The 18,876-nt window shown below is 41.5% G+C and overlaps 1 protein-coding gene across 2 annotated transcripts in view; it reads left to right on the forward strand.

Annotated features, from left to right (window-relative positions):
* Window positions 1–18,876, forward strand: part of UBAC2 (UBA domain containing 2) — a 172,604-nt gene that overhangs the window by 4,332 nt on the left and 149,396 nt on the right. The window lies entirely within an intron of this gene.

Consider the following 18,876-nt stretch of genomic DNA (forward strand, 5'->3'; position numbering starts at 1 on the left):
TAGTGTCCTGTCGGAGATACCTGGGGACATGTTTGGAGGGAGGGAGCTGGACTGGATGTGGCTAGTTAGGTGGGAGCTCCGCCATGGATCTGAGTGAGGACACCTGAAGCAGTGAGTGCAGTTAGGAGACTGAGGACAGAACCTCAGGTAATTCTAGTAGCTGGGGGATGGTAGGGAAGGAGGAGACAGCAGAGTAGGCAGAGATGGGTGTTTCCTTGGGAGAAACCTGCCTTATTCCCCCAGTTCAATTTGATTTGCCCTCTTTTGTTGTAAATAAACTCTTGAGTTTCTTCACTCTCTCTCACCACAGTGACTGATCTCCAGACTCTCCATTCCCCTTGTTGTCTCCAGTTTACAGCCCATTTCTGGCATCTTCCATATTAAGTCTGGAACCCATAGTTAATTACTGGAGTTGCATTCTCATTGAGACTCTGAGAACCTGGTACACCTGTTCCACTACAGTCATCTGACAGAACCCAACCTTGTGTTCATGTGTGACCCCTAATCTGAGCTGAGTCCTTGGATTCAGTCATCCCCCCATGCTCTTCCCCTTTCATTCCTATCCTCAAGACTATTGCCGGTCTCTACCCGTCTCACTCTTAATGCACCCCCACAGTAAGGGCTGTTACTTGTTTCTGTCCATACTTTAACAGTTGCCAGTGACTCCCCATTGTAGGTGATACTTGAGCTGAATTTTGGTCAGGCGTACAAACTCTGTTCCTTTCTCTTTTCTCCAAGCTAAAGAATGAAGCACTCTTCTAGCTGAAGCCCATCCTCCATCTCTTCTTAACTCCTTCTCTACTGCCTTTCCTACACCACTCACTTCTTCATCCTCTCCTCTGAGGATGAGCCTGGCACATGGTTAAATCTGGTGCTTTCTCTGGTTGATGCTGTAGTGGGCTTTTCAGAGACTCCCAGAGTACTTCAGATCCCTCATCTGTGGAAAGGAGAGAATATTATCTATTCTGTTGAATTTGTGAAGATTAAGAGTTAGTGTGTGTAAAGCTCCTAGACTAGGGTTAGGTATTTTTAACTGGATTCTTCTTCTGAGTGTGTTCTCAAAAATACAAAAGCATAGCCCATCTGTTGACCCTATCCTGTACCTTCCCAGCTGCTGACTTTCTTCTTCCTTAGCCTCGGTCCTTGAAAGACGATCTTCACTTAATTTCCTCTCCCACCTCCCTGCACACTTTAGCCTTCTGTAGTTCATCAGCTCTTCTTTGATGCTTGCCCCCTGGTCGGGCTCTGTACTCCACCCACCGCAGCCTGAATCTGTCCCACCATGCCATGAAACGACAAAAACTACTCTGGACCAGGTGACCAGCGACTTCCACACCAGCAAATCTACAGGATGCTTCTCAGTCCTTGTCTTAGTGGAATGTTCATTTTGCATTGGCCTTGATGAACACTTCCTTCTAAAATTCTTTACTGCTTCACTTTTATTTTTCACTTCCATGCTCACTTGGTTCTCTTCATACCTCCTGACCACATCTACTTAGTTTCTCTCATATCTTCAGAGTTTACTGGATTTGGCCTTAGTGGGTTATGGTTACGGTAAGGAGAGCAGTTTCAGTGGCGCATTAAGGCCAAAACCTGCTTTGTTGAGGTAAGGAGTGAACCAGAGGGAGACAGTACAAATAATGAGTGTGGGCCATAGAGGCACGCAGTGGGGAGGGGGTCTGGGGAAGACATAGCTGAGGTAGGCCCTTTGAAGACTCAGGTGCTCCGGTGTTTTGCTAACTAAAATTCACACAGCATGGAGAGGGACACCAGTGCAAATTTATTAGCGTGAGAAATACAGTTTTGAGCTGAACTGGAACCAGTGAAACTGGTTTTGACTCAAAACCAGTTAGGGAGCCTGGAGTCAGATGTAGTTAGGGAAGGTAGATGCATCGAAGGTCCAGTGAGTGGTGTCAGCGTACGGTAAGGACATTCATCCCACTCTAGAGGTGGGCAGAGCCGTAAGGGCTGGTGGGGTGATTCTCGGTCTGCATACTCTCTCCCCCGCGTGATGCTGAAATGGGCACCTCGAAAATTTACCACTACAGCTGTTTTGGTGCTCTTAAGAAGTACCAAGCGGTGTTGTTATGGACGCATTCCTTCTTTAGTTATGTATTCAGTGTGTTAAATACAAAACTTGTAGGACATCTACAATATTTTTGTATCTCACCATCTCTTTAAAATGTACTGAGCTTGGAAAGCTTTTTGCCTTTGTGGAAAGGAATCAGACTTAGGACTTTTTGTATCAAATATTTTTGTATCTCACCATCTCTTTAAAATGTACGGAGCTTGGAAAGCTTTTTGCCTTTGTGGAAAGGAATCAGACTTAGGACTTTTTATTCAGTCTTCAAGTTATTGATTCAACAGCTGTTTAATGAGCACTCCGGTGAGCCAGCCACTCTTCTAAGTGCTTGGAATTCAGTAGTAAATAAAAGATGAAAGGTACATTCAAGTGGCAATAATCTTAGGAAATAGAAGTCACAAAATATAGGCTCCATTTAAAATTCAAAATATGGATTTACGGGCTCCTGGCTGGTTCAGTTGGTAGAGCATGCGACTCCTGATCTCAGGGTCGTGAGTTCAAGTCCCATGTTGGACATGGAGCCTACTTAAAAAAATAAAAATAAAAATATGCAGTTGAGTATTTGAATCAACACTTCAGTGTTCATTCAAAGGTAAGACTTTTTCTTCCTTTTCCTCCCAGTTAAACTTGTACTTGACAACCACTTGCTGTGCGAAAAAGGCTGTGGTTGGCTTCTGCTCATTTTTCATTCCCCCCTCTCTCACGTTTTCTCTTTCTGACCTTATTAGGTTCTGGGTTAGGTGGAGTGGGAAGAGGAAGGAATGGTGAGGAACTAGGATAGTTCTTACGTGGCTCTCAGCCTGGTGCATGATTAAAGCTGCCTCTCCTCTGGGTTCTTCAGATTCGTGTGAGACTCCCATGCCTGCTACTCCCTAACTTGGGCGGATGCATCTTTACGTTGGTGGGCTTTATTTGGTGACTTTTCCTTAGTTCCTAGGAGCTTAGGTCCACCTATGATTTCCTCTTTCTGCAGTCCTTTTGGCTTGCTTAAGGCCCTGTCGGACTGAACAAAGATGACCCCACTGCTGGCTCTTACCTGCGGCCCACCTCTGCTCTGCTGGGGTTGCTGATTCTTTGCCTTGGTTGTACGTTTTGAGCCCTGGCTCAACGTGGCTTCTCCTTCTTCCATTCTTTAGGTTTCCCAAGGTAGAAATCCACTGTGCCCCCACCACAGCAATCACATATTTGGCTCACCGAATTAGGCCTATTGAGCCCCCAACTCAGCTCGATGTGAGGGTGTGGTTGTACTCACAGCACTTGGATGCCCACTCCACAAAACTTTTTCCTAATTTTCTCTGTTCAGTAGAGAACTCTTGCTGTTCCACTCACTCTTCTTATGTTCGTAATCGGACTGAGAGGAGGTTAAGAGTTATGGGACTGCAACTAGATTAATTGTCTTTGTCAATTCTGCATTTTGGTCTAGAACCTCTCTTCGGTATATGGCAGCCCTGTGTGTGGTACCTTAGTGGGAACTCCAATTTTATCTTGTTTTAGTTGGATTTCTATTTTGTTGACTGGCCTCATTAAAGGAGACTTTAAGAATTTCTATATTTCTGCTCTAATTTAATTCTTTGTTGCAGTAAAGGATTAACTCATCAGGCCTGGGTTGCCCAAACCCTGCACAGTTGCCTTTAATGCCTGACTCTTGGGGATAAGCTGTTTCCTACATTTCTTAAGTTTTAGAGGAGTATATCCTTGAAATTCTCCAGGAACATACTATTTATTTAACAGTTTTAGCTGAGGGGTGCCTGGGTAGCTCAGGTCATGATCTCAGGGTTCTGGGATCGAGCCTCACGTTGGGCTCCCTGCTGAGCAGGGAGTCTGCTTGTCCCTCCCCCTCAGCCCTCCCCCCGCATGCTCATGCTCTCTCTCTCTCTCAAAAAAAAAAAAAAAACTTAAAAAAAGAATTTTAGCTGAGGAGGAAAGACAGGTATTAATTAGAGAAGAACAAGCTTGAGGGAGGATGCTATTATTTTTTATTTTTTAAAATTATTTATTTACTTAAGTAATTTCTGTCCCTGACATGGGGCTCGAACTCAGGACCCTGAGATCAAGAGTTGCATGCCCCACTGACTGAGCCAGCCAGGCATCCCAAGGGAGAATGCTTTAATTTTTATTTATTTATTTATTTATTTATTTAAATTCAAGTTAGTTAACATACAGGATAGTATTAGTTTCAGAATAGAATTGAGTCATTCATCACTTACATGTAACAAGTGCTCATCCCAATAAGTGCCCTCATTAATGCCTATCACCCATTTAGTCCATCTCCCGCCCACCACCCCTCCACAACCCTCACTTTGTCCTCTATATTTGCGTCTCTTATGGTTCGCGTCCCTTTCTGTTTTTATCTTATTTTATTTTTCCTTCCCTTCCCCTGTGTTCATGTTTTGTTTCTTAAATTCCACATATGAGTGAAATCATATTTGTCTTTCTCTGACTTATTTCATTTAGCATAATACCCTCTAGTTCCAGCCACATCATTGCAAACGGCAAGATTTCATTTGCCATTCTTTTTGATGGCTGAGTAATATTCCATTGTAGGTATATACCACATCCTCTTTATCTGTTCATCAGTTGATGGACATTTGGGCTCTTTCCATAATTTGGCCATTGTTGATAGCGCTGCTATAAACATTGGGGTGCATGTGCCCCTTCGAATCAGCATTTTTGTATCCTTTTGATAAACAGCTAGTAGTGCAATCGCTAGGTTATAGGGTAGTTCTATTTTTAACTTCTTAAGGAAACTCCATACTGTTTTCCAGGGAGAAAGCTTTTAAAAATAGTGTTTCTTTTTTAGTCTAAGCATAATTAATCATGTTATAGAAAGTTTGAAAGCTAGAAAAAAACCCACTGTTAGTATTTCAGTTAATTTTCTTCATCTTTTTTTCCACAACACATTTATGTTCTTGTTTTAAATAAACTGATTTTGTTATGATAAAATGAATAGAATTCATTAAAGAAAATTCTAAAATATGGAAAAGTAGTAGAAAGAAATAAAAATAGCATTTATTGACCTCTTGGTGTTTATATTCATATTTTTTCTAGTGCAAAAATGAAAATGTAAATAATTAAAAATAAATTTATCACACTCAAATACTGTTTTGTAACTTACCTGTATTTCACACAAAAGACTTAAAAAGTGGTCACAATGACTATGTGTGTATCCTGCTTTTCTCTCCTTTGTCATAAGCATTTCCCAAGTATGCTATTCTTACAGAATTAGGTTGATGCTTTTCTCCTTTCCATTATAGTGATGCTTAGAGCATCTTAATTTTCAGATGTTTCTAGAAGTGAAAGAAGAGTCAATAAAGAGTATTAATATAACTTTTGATACATACTGCCAAATTCCAACCCTGAAGGATGGTACGTATAACTTCACCAGCAATTTAAGGGAGAAAAGATTGTTTTACTTAAGTTATTACGTTTAATTTTCAGAGTAATGCTAAGTATTGTTATTCTGTTTTTGCCACAAATGAATATTTTGAAGCTCAGACTATGATTTGTCCAGAATCACGTAACTAGTATGTGGAAGAGCTAGGATTTGAACCCAGGTTTGCCTACTTCCAAAGTTGATGTAAATTTAATCTCCTCTCCCTTTAAGGACAATGGCTAGGAGCAATGGCAATATAACTTCTAAGCCTTAGGAAAAATATCTGGGAGAAAGAATCATAATCTAAATGAGGATTCTGCATGTCTATATGATATCTTTAAAATTTTCAATCAGTAGTAAGTGTGAGTTATTGTTAGTTTTACTTCTGTCACACTGTGAGTTTTACTTATGTAACACATAGCTTATGGGTTAGTACTAGGCTCTGTTCTAAGCAGTTTGTATATATTAACTCATTCAATTCTCAGAACAAGGAGGTATTAGGATCATTCTCCCCAGGTTGCAGGTGAGAAAGCTTAGGCACAGACATTTAAGTAGCTTCACCAAGATCACAAAGCTGGTAAGAAGCACAATTAGAATTAGAACTTAGACAATCTGGGTCCATTGTCTATGTTCTGAATGAATGCACACTACTGCTTCTCAGACTTAAGGAAGTTTATTTCCATTTATCTCTCCGGACCACTGAGATGGTCGCTGTCTAGTGGAGAATATAATAGCTCAGCTTAGCAGTGGAGCTGGTTTCCCAGTCCTTGGAAACTGCATTCCTGTTGCTTTCCCTTCCTCCCCTTGCAACTGCTACAGGTGCTTACTCCCATGTTCTGCCATGTTCTTTCCAACCCCCGAGTCTCCCTCTGTGTTCTAAGTCGGGACCAAGATCCAGTTTCGCTCTCAGGAGGGATATTTTATGTCCTAATTAGGATCTTTTTGTCATAGCTAATGCACTATAGTTATTTGCATTTTCTTCTTTATCCCTTTTCTTCCCTTAGTTATTATCTTCCTTCTTCCTTAAGAACCTACCTTAAATCAAGCTCTGTTAAATGCATTTCTATGGAATTTTAATAAGTACAACCTGATAAAGAATATCTTGTTGGCAAGGTGCCTGGGCAGCACAGTTGGTTAAGTGTCAGACTCTTGATTTTGGCTCAGGTCATGATCTCAGGGTTGTAAGATCAAGCCCCATGTTGGTGTTTGTGCTGGGCATGGAACCTATTTAAGATTCTCTCTGCCCCTCCCCTTGCTCTCTCTTGCTCTCAGTCTCTTAAAAAAAAAAAAAAAAGAACACCTGGGTGGCTCAGTTGGATAAGCATCTGCCTTCGGCTCAGGTCATGATCCCAGGGTCCTGGGACTGAGTCCCACATTGGGCTCCTTGCTCCGTGGGGAGTCTGCTTCTCCCTCTGCCTCCTCTGCCTGCCACTCCCCCTTCTTCTGCATTCAGGCACGCTCTCTCTCCCTTTGACAAGTAAATAAAATCTTAAAAAAAAGAAAAAGAATATCTTGTAAATAATTTACTCCAGCATTTCTGAAGTGTGGCTTTTGGAACTCTGGTAAAGTGAGGGGCTACTTGAGTTGGGGTTTTTTTAATTAAAATTGCTTTAAGTTTATTTTTAAGTTGAATATTATAGTGTTTATTTTTTATTTATATATTTTTTGTAATCTCTACATCTGATGTGGTTCTTAAACTCACAACCCTGAGATCAAGAGTTGCATGCTCTTCTGACTGAGCCAGCCAGGCACCCCTTATTTATTTTTACTAGCTTTATTGAGATATAATTGACAAAAGCTTTATGTATTTATGTTCTATGTGATGTTTTGTTACATATACATGTTGTGAAATGATTAGTGAAATCAAGGGAATTAACCTACCCATCACCTCACATAGTTATCTTTATGTGTACGTGTTTATGTGGTGAAAACATTTAAGATCTACTCTCAACAAATTTCATGTATGGAATACAATGTTATCACCTATAGTCATCGTTCTGTACATTGCTTAAGATTTACCCCTCATTTAAATTATGATTATAAGTGAGAATTGTAATTGAACTTTCATTTAGATCATTATTGTCTTTCCCAGATATTTTTCTTAAGATTTTGTAAGTTATAGTGCCATTGTTCTCAGACATTTCCCAGTGTTATGTCATCTTAGTCCCTTGAACGTAACATAGAGTGGAAAAAGCACAGTACTCTTCGGAACGTGTTCTGAAGCCAAGTGTGGTCCTAATGTTGTCAGCCATACTGTTTCTTAAGGACTGAAGAGGCCAATGAGTACTTCTGAGACCCTTAGTAGGTCTGCAACAAAGAGATTTAACTTTACTAACTCTTTGATTCTAAGACTTACTGGAAATGGTTTTCATTGTATAATATTTGGGAACTGTAAGGAAGAAACGTAAAATTCCATGTAATCGTATGCCCAGACTTCATCCCTGTTTACATATTGTTGTTGTGTAATTTTTTTTTACCTGTATGTATATGTGTAAATATTTTTAAAAGCAAAATTGGGCCTGTATACACTTCTGTATTCTGCTTTCTTCATTTAATCTTTTTAAATGAATTTGCCTCATGTCGTTAATAATGTTCAAAGCTGACTTCTAACATTGTTTTGTCTTATTATGAAACTGAAACATGCTTTCTGCCAAAAAATTAAAAAATTATATAAATCATAATGTAGAAAGGAATAGTTTTGTATAATTACTCCCCCATGTAAATAACCATCACTATGGTTTAGTGCTCAGTCTTTTAGACTTTTTCCATGCAAGCGCTTCCCTGTGCATTCTTTTCTCTCTCACACATGTATACATGTGTACGTGTGTGTGGTTTTACACAGACATGGCATTCAAATATGCATTTTGTTGGCTTCCCCAAAATTACGTTAGCTACAGAATCATGACTTTGAAAGATTATAACATGTTATATTAAATGTTTTTCTCCAGCATTTTCCCATTTAAACAATGTTGTGAACATCTTTATAGTTAAGTTTTTGATCATATCTTTGACTTCATCCTGAAGAAATGATCACAGGGGCACCTGGGTGGCTCAGACAGTTGAGGGTCTGACTCTTGATTTCAGCTCAGGTCATGATCTTAAGGTCCTGGGATCAAGCCCCCACATCAGACTCCATGCTCAGAAGGGAGTCTGCTTGAGATTCTCTCCCTCACCCTCTCCCTCCACCCCTATGCACTCTCTCTCTCTCTCTAAAATAAATAAATAAAACTTTTTAAAAAATGATCACAAAGGTGGAATTACAGGATTAAGGGAAAGGAACATTTTAAAGCTCTTGGTCTGTATTGCTGATCCTTCCAGAAAGGATGTATCACTTAACACTTTTCAGGAGCATATCTTTCTCACCAAACTAGTAACAGTGGAACATGGTAAATTAAAATAATTTTTGCCACTTGAGAGATGAAAAAATGGCATTTTATTGTTGCCTTAATCTGCATTTCTTTGAGTGTCTGGAAAAGTGAACTTTTTTCCTCTTTCATTTTTCCTGGCCATTTCAAAATATTTTTTTAACAGATTTGACTGTTTATGTACTTTGCCTACTTTTTTTCCTACTGGAATAGTAGTATTTTATTAAGTTGATTTATAAAATCCTTTAAGGGCATTATTATTTGTCTTGGTGTATGTTACAAACATTTTAACCATTTGTCAATTGCTTTTTAATTTTATTCATGAAGTTTTTTTTGTATAAAGTTTTTCATTCATAAATAAGTCATTAAAATAAAGGGATTTAGCTCATAAATTTTATTAGGCCAAATCTATTCTTTATCAGGTCCTAGGCCTCTGAGATCTGTTGTCTATTCATCTAACGTTTTTTAAATCTTTTTACCTAATTATGAAGATACTATATACTGCCGGTACAAATTTGAACAGCCCAGGAGAGGAAAAAGTGAAGTGTGAAATTCTCTCTCAATGCCAGCAATGTATGGAGTATATTCTTGTAGATTGTTTTTCCCTATGAATTATGTGTGTGTGTCCTTCATATGAGTAATATAAGCATATGGTAAAAAAAAAAATTAAAGATATAATATGAATTCTCCTTACCAGGAGTAACCACTTTTAAGTTCCTTTTTCTTTGCTGCTTCCATTATAGCTACTATTATAGCTTTAAATGACATATTTATGCCTCTACGTTCCCCATAATGAAAGATGAGGAATTTCCATATCTCCATCTCCTTCATCTTTTGGTTACTCCTTAAGGTGGTTACCTTTATGATTTTAAATAATGGAGGAAACCTCCTTTTTGTGATTTATCAGTTTTTGGCACAATCGGTAGACTCTACCGTGGTAATGAGAAACTAGACCAGGAGCGTGCGTACCTCTTCTCTCCTCTAACTCCTGGTTTGTGTTCTGGATATGCTGTGTGTGTTTACAGTCTCTTCTGTGATGTTTATGCAGCCTTCCGTGCATTGTCAGTAAGTTGATTTTTATGTAGAAAATCAAAACTGGTAGCCCTATTTATGTTATTATGATTGTATATTTGTGGTAGAACCAAGATGTGTGATTGGATTCAGAAGGAAAGAGAGCCCAGGTCAGAACACCTGTGCTGTTTCAAGGAGTCTCTTAGTTCCTTCTGTTAGCTCTTCGCTACTTTAAGTTCAGCTTGACTACTGCAGTTTCTTGAATCTTGCATCATTTTCTTCTTGGCTTCCTCTTTGTTTTTTTCCCTGATGCCAGGGACACTCTCCTGGAGTTAACTTTCACATAGAGGACACAGGTAGTGAACTTTCTGGATACGTGTTTGGCCATTCTTTTTTTTTTTTTTTTTTTAATGATTTTTTATTATATTATGTTAGTCACCATACAGTACATCCCCGGTTTCCGATGTAAGGCTCGATGATTCATTAGTTGTGTATACACCCAGTGCACCATGGAATACGTGTTCTCCCACTACCCATCACCGGTCTATCCCATTCCCCCCACCCCTCCCCTGAGTCCTCAGTTTGTTTCTCATAGTCCATAGTCTCTCATGTTTCATTCCCCTTCTGATTACCCCCCCTTTCTTTATCCTCTTTCTTCCCCTACGATCATCCTAGTTCTTATATTCCATAGATGAGAGAAATCATATGATAGTTGTCTTTCTCTTGACTTCTTATTTCACTTAGCATTATCTCCTCCAGTGCTGTCCATGTTGTAGCAAATGTTGAGAACTTCGTTCTTTCTGATAGCTGAGTAATATTCCATCGTATATATGGACCACAACTTCTTAATCCAGTCATCTGTTGAAGGGCATCTGGCCCTTACCACAATCAGCTATTGTGGACATTGCTGCTATGAACATTGGGAGTGCATATGGCCCTTCTTCACTACGTCTGTATCTTTGGGATAAATACCCAGTAGTGCAATGGCTGGGTCATAGGGTAGCTCAATTTTAACTTTTAAGGGACCTCCACACTGTTTTCCAGAGTGGCTGACCAACTTGCATTCCCACCAACAATGTAGGAGGGATCCCCTTTCTCCACATCCTCTCCAACAATTGTTGTTTCTTGCCTTGTCTATTTTTGCCATTCTAACTGGCGAAGGTGGTATCTCAGTGTGGTTTTGATTTGAATTTCCTTGATGGCTAATGATTTTGAACATTTTTCATGTGTCTGTTAGCCATTTGTATGTCTTCATTGGAAAAGTGTCTGTTCATATCTTCTGCCCATTTTTTGATTTGTTTATTTGTTTCGTGTATTGAGTTTGAGAAGTTCTTTGTAGATCTTGGATACCAGTCCTTTATCTGTAGTGTCATTTGCAAATATATTCTCCCATCTCCGTGGGCTGCCTCTTATTTTTCTGACTGTTTCCTTGGATGTGCAGAAACTTTTAATCTTGATGAAGTCCCATAAGTTCATTTTATCTTTGTTTCTCTTGCCTTTGGGTGTAGGTGTCATGAAAAAAGGTTGCTTTGGCCGATGTCGTAGAGGTTGTTGCCTATGTTCTCCTCTAAATTTTGATGGATTACGTCTCACATGAGGTCTTTCATCCATTTGGAGTTTATTTTTGTGTATGGTGTGAGAAGTGGTCAAGTTTCATTCTCTTGCATGTAGCTATCCAATTTTCCCAGCACCATTTATTGAAGAGACTGTCTTTTTCCCACCGGATGTTTTTCCTGCTTTATCAAAAATTAGTTGCCCAAAGAGCAGGGTCCATTTCTGGCTCTCTATTCTGTTCCATTGGTCTATGTGTCTGTTTTTGTGCCAGTACCATGCTGTCTTTGTGATCACAGCTTTGTAGTACAGCTCGAAATCCGGCATTGTGATGCCCCCAGCTTTGTTTTTTTTCCTTTTCAACAGTTCCTGGAGATTCGGGGCCTTTTCTGTTTCCATACAAATTTAAGGACTGTTTGTTCCAGTTCTTTGAAAATGTCTTTGGTATTTTGATCGGGATAGCACTGAAAGTGTAGATTGCTCTGGGTAGCATGGACATTTTAACTATGTTAATTCTTCCGATCCATGAGCATGGAATATCTTTCCATCTTTTTATGTCTTCCTCAATGTCTTTCAAGAGTGATTTATAGTTTCTAGAATATAGGTCCTTTACGTCTCTGGTTAAGTTAATTCCAAGGTAACGTATGGTTTTTGGTGCTATTGTAAATGGGATGGATTCCCTAATTTCTCTTTCTTCGGTCTCGTTATGTTGTGTATAGAAATGCAACTGATTTCTGAGCATTTATTTTGTATCCTGCCACGTTACTGAATTGCTCTATAACTTCTAATAGTTTGGGAGTGGCTTCTTTGGGTTTTCCATATAGAGTATCATGTCATCTGCAAAGAGAGACATTTGACTTCTTCTTTGCCTAATTTGAATACCTTTGATCCCTTTTTGTCGTCTGATTGCTGTTGCAAGGACTTAGTACTATGTTGAATAATAGTGGCAGAGTGGGCATCCTTGTCGTGCCTTGATCTTAAGGGAAAGGCTTCCAGCTTTTTCCCATTGAGAATAATATTTGCAGTAGGCTTTTCATAGATGGCTTTTATGAGATTGAGAAATGTACCTTCTATTCCTACACTCTGAAGGGTTTTAATCAGGAAAGGATGCTGTATTTTGTCAAATGCTTTTCGCATCGATTGAGAGGATCATATGGTTCCTGAGTCTTTTCTTGTTGATATGATGTATCACGCTGATTGATTTTGCGAGAATATTGAACCACGCTTGCATCCAGGTATGAATCCCACTTGATCGTGATGGATAATCCTTTTAATGTACTGTTGGATTCTATAGCAAGTATCTTGTTGAGGATTTTGGCGTCCATATTCATAGGGAACGGTCTGTAATTCTCCTTTTTGATGGGGTCTTTGCCTGGTTTGGGGATCAAGGTAATATTGGCCTCATAGAATGAGTTGTAGCTTTCCTTCTGTTTCTATTTTTGAAATAGCTTTAGGAGAATAGGTATTATTTCTTCTTTGAATGTTTGGTAGAATTCCCGGAAAACCGTCCGGACTGGAGTTTTGTTATTTGGAAGGTTGTTTATCACTGACTCAATCTCTTCATAATTAATTGGCCTGTTTAAGGAATCAATTTCTTCCGGTTTCAATCTTGGTAGTTTATAGGTTTCCAGGAGGATTCCATCTCTTCCAGATTGTTTAGTTTATTGGCATATAGCTGTTGATAAAAATTTCTAATAATCCTTCCAATTTCAATGGTGCTCGTCGGACCTCTCCTTTTTCATTCATAATTTTAATAATTCTAGTCCTTTCTCTTTTCTTTTTGGATAAGTCTTGCCAGTGGTCTGTCAATTTTATTGATCTCTCAAAGAACCAGACTTCTAGATTCCTGTTGATCTGCTCTACTGCCTTCTTGGTTTCTGCTTGATTGATTTCAGCTCTAATTTTGGTCAACTGCTTCCTCGTGCGTGAGTTAGGGCCTGTCCCTCTGTTCCTGTTCAGTTCTCTTTAGGTGAGAATATAAAAACTGCATTTTGATTGGTCCATTCTTTGAGTGAGGACTTGGATGGTTCATGTATTTCCCCTTTAGGGACTGCCTTTGCAGATCCCAGGTTTGTGGACTGTTGTATTTTCATTCTCATTGGTCTCCATAAATTGTTTAATTTGGATTTTTGATTTCCGGTTTTATCGTTCCATTCCGAGCAGGATGGTTCTTAGATCCTCCAAGTGTTTGAGTTTCTTCCAAATTTTTCCTTAGTGGATTGAGTTCCAATTTCAGGCGTTGTGGTCTGAGAATATGCAGGGATAATTTCACCATCTTTTAAAGCTACGGTTTGAGACCATGTTTGTGTCCCCAGAACATGGTCTATTCTTAAAGAATGTTCCATAGTATCTCAGAATAGAATAGTATTCTTTTGGTTCTGGTGGTGTAGTGTTCTACACCATATATATCTATGAGGTCCAACTGGTGAGTATGGCATTCAAAGCCTTTGATTTTTGCTTAGTTTTTGCCAGGGTGTTCTGTCTATTTTCTGATAGTGGAGTGTTGAGGTCCCCCTACTATACAATGTATTTTTATTTATATGTCTCTTTATTCTGGTTAAGAGTTGGCTTGTGTATCTTGGTGCTCCTCTGTTGGGGGCATATATATTTAAATTGTCATATCCATTATTTGAATACTTCCCTTAAGAATAATATAGTGCCCTTCTGCGTCTCTAACTATGATCTGTAGTTTAAAATCCAATTTATCTGATATGAGAATTGCTACCCCCAGCTTTCTTTTGAGGTCCATTTGTGCGGAAATATGGTACTCCATCCTTACTCTCAGTCTGAACGCATCTTGGGTTTGAAATGAGTTCTTGTAGACAGCAAATGGATGGGTCATTTCTTTTATCCAATCTGCAACCCTGTGGCGTTTTGCGCGATGGTTCAAACCATTTACATTAAGACTGATTACTGAGAGATATGATTTTAATGTTGCCATGTTGCCAGTAAAGTCTTTGTTTCTATTGGCTGTGACTTTCTGTTCTGTATCACTCTTGGGGCCTTTTTACTTTTATAGAACCCCCGTAATATCTCCTGTAGGGCTGGTTTCATGGTTACAAAATTGGTTAGTGACTGGCTGATTCTGAAATGTCTTTATTTCTCCATCAATTCTGAATGACAGCCTTGCTGGATAAAGGATCCTTGGCTGCATGTTTTCTCTGAAAAGAGCTTTAAATATGCTCCCCAACCTTTCTCTCATTCCAGGTCTGTGTAGACAGGTCTGACGTAATTCTGATGCTTTTGCCTTGTAGCGTGAGAAATTTCTTTGCCCTGGCCGCTTTCAATACTGTATCCTTGCATCTGTATTTGCGACTGCACTATGACGTGACGTGGCGTAGGTTTGTCATGGTTGAGCTTGGGAGGGGTCCTCTCTGCTTCTTGGACACGAATGTTTGTTTCCTCGCTAGATTAGGGAAGTTTTCAGCTACAATTTGTTCAAATATCTCTTCTAGACCTCTGTTTTCTCCACCCCCTCGGGATGCCATGATTCTAACATTGCTTTCATTAGTCAGTAATCTCCGTAACCTACATTCGTAGTGGATTTTAAGACCATCTTCTATTTTCATTTTTTCCTCTATTAACCCATCCTCCAATTCACTAACCGCCTTCCTCTGCTTCTGCGACCCTGGCCGTCAGAGCCTCTAGTTTGCCTGCATTTGGCTCATAGAATTTTTAATTTCTGTCAGATTAGCTCCTCATTTCTGTCCTTAGGGATTCTATATTCTCAGTAACCTTTTCGTTAATAGTTTTCAATTCTACTCATCATTTTGACCATCGTTACTCTGAATTCCATTTCTGATAATTTGGTTACATCCATATCCATTATTTCTGTGGCAGAGGCCACAGACTCACTATCTTTTCTTTGCTGGGGGGCTTCTCCTTCTTGTCATTCTGATGAGGAGAGGTTGCGGGGTTGTCCAGAGCCCAAATTATTGACTGGGTCCCAGGCCGTGCCCCTTGTTTTATAGGGATCTCAGGGATGTGGGCTTCTTCTTTAAAGATTTTATTTATTTATTTATTTATTTATGTGGCAGCCAACCAGCGATGAGGGAACAGAAGCAGGGGAGTGGGAGAGGAAGAAGCAGGTCCCAGCGGAGGGAGCCCGATGAGGGACTCCTTTCCGGAACGCCGGATCACGCCCTAAGCCGAAGGCAGGCGCTCAATGACTGCACCACCCAGGCACCTCGGGTTGTGGGCTTGATTTTTCAGCCTGCCTCTCTGTGTTCTGGGGGAGGGGCCTCCGCGCTGATACTCAGGCAACCCTGTTTAGCGTAGTCTCCGCGCTCTGCGACGGGGATGGGGATGGGCACTCCCGAGCCGTATTTCCAGGCTTTTGTTCTCTGGCGGCTTTCCCTGGCGGTTTGCTGTGCCTCTTCTGAGAGTCGAGAGGGCAGCGGCGAATTTCAGCCTCTGTCACAGAACAGAGGGATTGCGGTCCGTTCTCTACTAATGTTCTGGCCACTTTAACTCTGTTACTGTTGGTGTTGCTCAACCCTGCAGCGTCCCGGGATGTGCGCCCCACACCCGGCGTCCCAGCCCTCACTTCCAGGGCCGGCGCGTCTCTGTCCTTTGTGTTTCTAATGCCGCCAGCCGCCAGCCGCCCCGCGCCCGCTCCCGGATCTCCCGGTCTCAGTCTGGATCCAGTGAGCGCACCGGGATTCCGGGGTTCCGCGAGATGCCTGGTGGCGCGCACACCCGGCTCACGGTCTCAGTCTGCTGTTTTGCGGGTGCCGACCTCGAGCCCGCCCGCTCCCCCGTGCAAGTGGCTACCGCTTCCCGGCCCCACGCGGCTCCCTCTCCCCTTCCGTTATCTTCCGATATCTGTGCCCAGTTCAGGCTCCCCGCTCGTACCTCAATACTCAGCGCTGGAGATGTTCATTTGTAGAGATCCAGATGCGTCTTCCTGTGTCTCAGGCTGGTTCCGTGGTTGTTTAGGCTGGTCTGGTACCTATCCAGCTCGACTCGGAGGACCGGCTGAAAACGGTGTCTCCTACTCCTCCGCCATCTTAACTCCTAGATCGTTGCGGAACCCCCGGAGAGGCGGGGAGCAGGGGGCCGGTTCCTCCGAGGCCCTGCACGCGCCCGGGCGGACCCCAACTTCTCTCGGCTGCTGTCGCCGGCGGTAGCTAGGGCGCGAGCCCAGACCGAGGGCGCTGGCTCGCTGCCGCGGAGGCGCTGCCGCCTCTGCACGCGAGGGGGACGGGAACTCCGGGCGCACGATCCTCCGGCCAGGGCGGGCCCCACCTTACCCCCGTCTGCCCAATACTGGCTGCGGCTACTGCCGCGGTAAAAACTAACACTGCAGCCGCTCGGGCTACCGCTCCCAGCACTGCCCGGCCCGGAGCGTGTCGCGGCCTCGTGTTTGGCCATTCTTGTACGTAGTGAAAGACAGTAGCTGCTGTGGGTTTCATCTTTATTTGTGGATAGGTCTTTGTCCGCATGAGGCCCATACCTTAAATGTCAGGGCTGATTGTAGGCTCTGTTCAAGTATGTGAGGCCTGTGGATCAGTTAGTTTCCATACAGGGTGCAGAGGTGGGAAGCCGGCACTGGGGCAAGGGATGGTGAGAAGCTGGTGCAGTCAGCAGAACTAGGCAGGCTTGACACTTTCTGTGAATTTTACTCCTGAGTAAATCCTCTTGCCACCCGCTGTCCCCATTGCCTGTCACCCGGGCTGCCATCTGCTTTGGGAGCTTGACGTTGCCCCAAGTTCTTCTCCACTTTTTCTCAGATCTCCAACCCTCTCAGGGTCCTCCTGAAGTGGTTTGCTCCCTTTCTTTGGAGAGCGTTTCTTAGATTTTATTTTGGGGTTAAAGCCTTTTTTTTCAGCTGGGGTGGTCGAGTGAATGGCCATGTGTGGGAAGAAATGTGAGTGTCTGGGGTGGGGTTTGGTGGAAGGGCCTGCTGGCCCAGCTGTCACCGGTGCACATGTGGTGTTTACACTACTGGAGATGGTTTAAACAGGATGTGGGTCCAACATTAGGTGTCGTTGAAACAAAGGTAAGATAATGACTCCCTTTCAGAAAGTTCTTTTTCGTCTTGATTGTATCAAAGAGCAAGTCTCAGTTAGGTACTAGTCTGAAATACCTCTGTGATAGCAGCTAGTTTCCTATCGCAGCAGAGAACAGGAGGCAGGCCCAGGTTTTTCTATCAGCAAAAAAAATAGTTAGAATTTAATAAAGTGTGTTTATTTTTGTAGTTACCACCTACTGATGACAAAGTGACACTCATTTTCCATTTACTTTGGTAATACTAAGTTTCAGTTAAAATACGTTTATCTAAATCATAGTAAGGTGATTTAAAGAAAATATTAAATACTAGCATAGGTGATACTGGGATATAGCAAAAATTATGGTGCTACAATGGGAATGACTGAAGTTTGAGAAATACTCTATTCTAATGAATAATTTTTATTATTCTGATACGTAATTCTTGTTGCTCATGCTTCTCCCCAGGTCTTGGTACTTATTGATTAGTTCCCTGGACTCATTTGGAAGGAGACATTTTTCTGGTGTTTTGAGGGTGGTTTTATTTCAGTATAACTTTAGAAGGGAGGAAAAGTGGACAGGTGTACAAGTCTGTCATCTTGAACTGAAATTTTATCTAGCTATCTCTTTGGTTTCATTGCTTTTATTTGATTCTTTACTCCCTTTAGAACGAGTTTTGGTGCTTAGAGTTTAAGTGAGGCTTTTGGTCCCCATCAGCTAGCCAATCTCAGCACCAGGGATTAGAGATGTCAGTTGCATGCCCGCTCATACACAGATTCGGTGGCCAAAGGCCACATACAAGTCCAAACAAATGGATTTTAAATTTGATTTTCTTACGCTTTTCCACCAGACATGAGTGGAAGACGTTCATTGGAGATTTAAAATCAGGGATTTAAAGTCGGACTTGGGTTTCTCCACCTTGTGGTTGTATGTTCTGTTTGCATCTTTTCTCAAAATAGACCCATTTAGCCTGTGTTAAACATCTGGGGAATACATCACCCCCTTTCCCATTTGTCTCCTCAGATATTCTAGTGTGTGTCTTTGTAGCTGTGGTATCCTTCCTTGTCACCCTGCTTTGGTTCATTCAAAGATTCATTGGGTCTCTGAACGTGTAGAGCCATCTATGGCTTGTCATGAAGCTGTTACTGGCCACACTTTCCTCGTACTTGGCCTTTTCAGCTCAGCCCTCTCTTAAATTAGCATTTCTCAGACAGGCGTCCACTTCTCTGGTGATTCTCTGCACCTGGCTTTGAAAGCTGGCAGGCCACACAGATAGGTTTTGTTGGATTCATGTGTTGGTGGTGAGGGTACAGGGGTGGGGAAGAGAGTTACTTTCCCAACATTTTAAAGTTGGAGTATTAAAGACACAAATCCAGATTTTGCTTATATCTGGCAACATTGGGACTGAATTGTTATGTGACAGAAATCTACTGATCACGTACTTTGTGCCGTCTATTTCCTCCGTTTTGTTGATCCCTGCCTGGCCTCTTTAGGCACTTGAACAG

Source organism: Ursus maritimus, unplaced genomic scaffold (assembly GCF_017311325.1).
Source record: "Ursus maritimus isolate PB19 unplaced genomic scaffold, ASM1731132v1 scaffold_10, whole genome shotgun sequence".
Classification (NCBI taxonomy): Eukaryota; Metazoa; Chordata; class Mammalia; order Carnivora; family Ursidae; genus Ursus; species Ursus maritimus.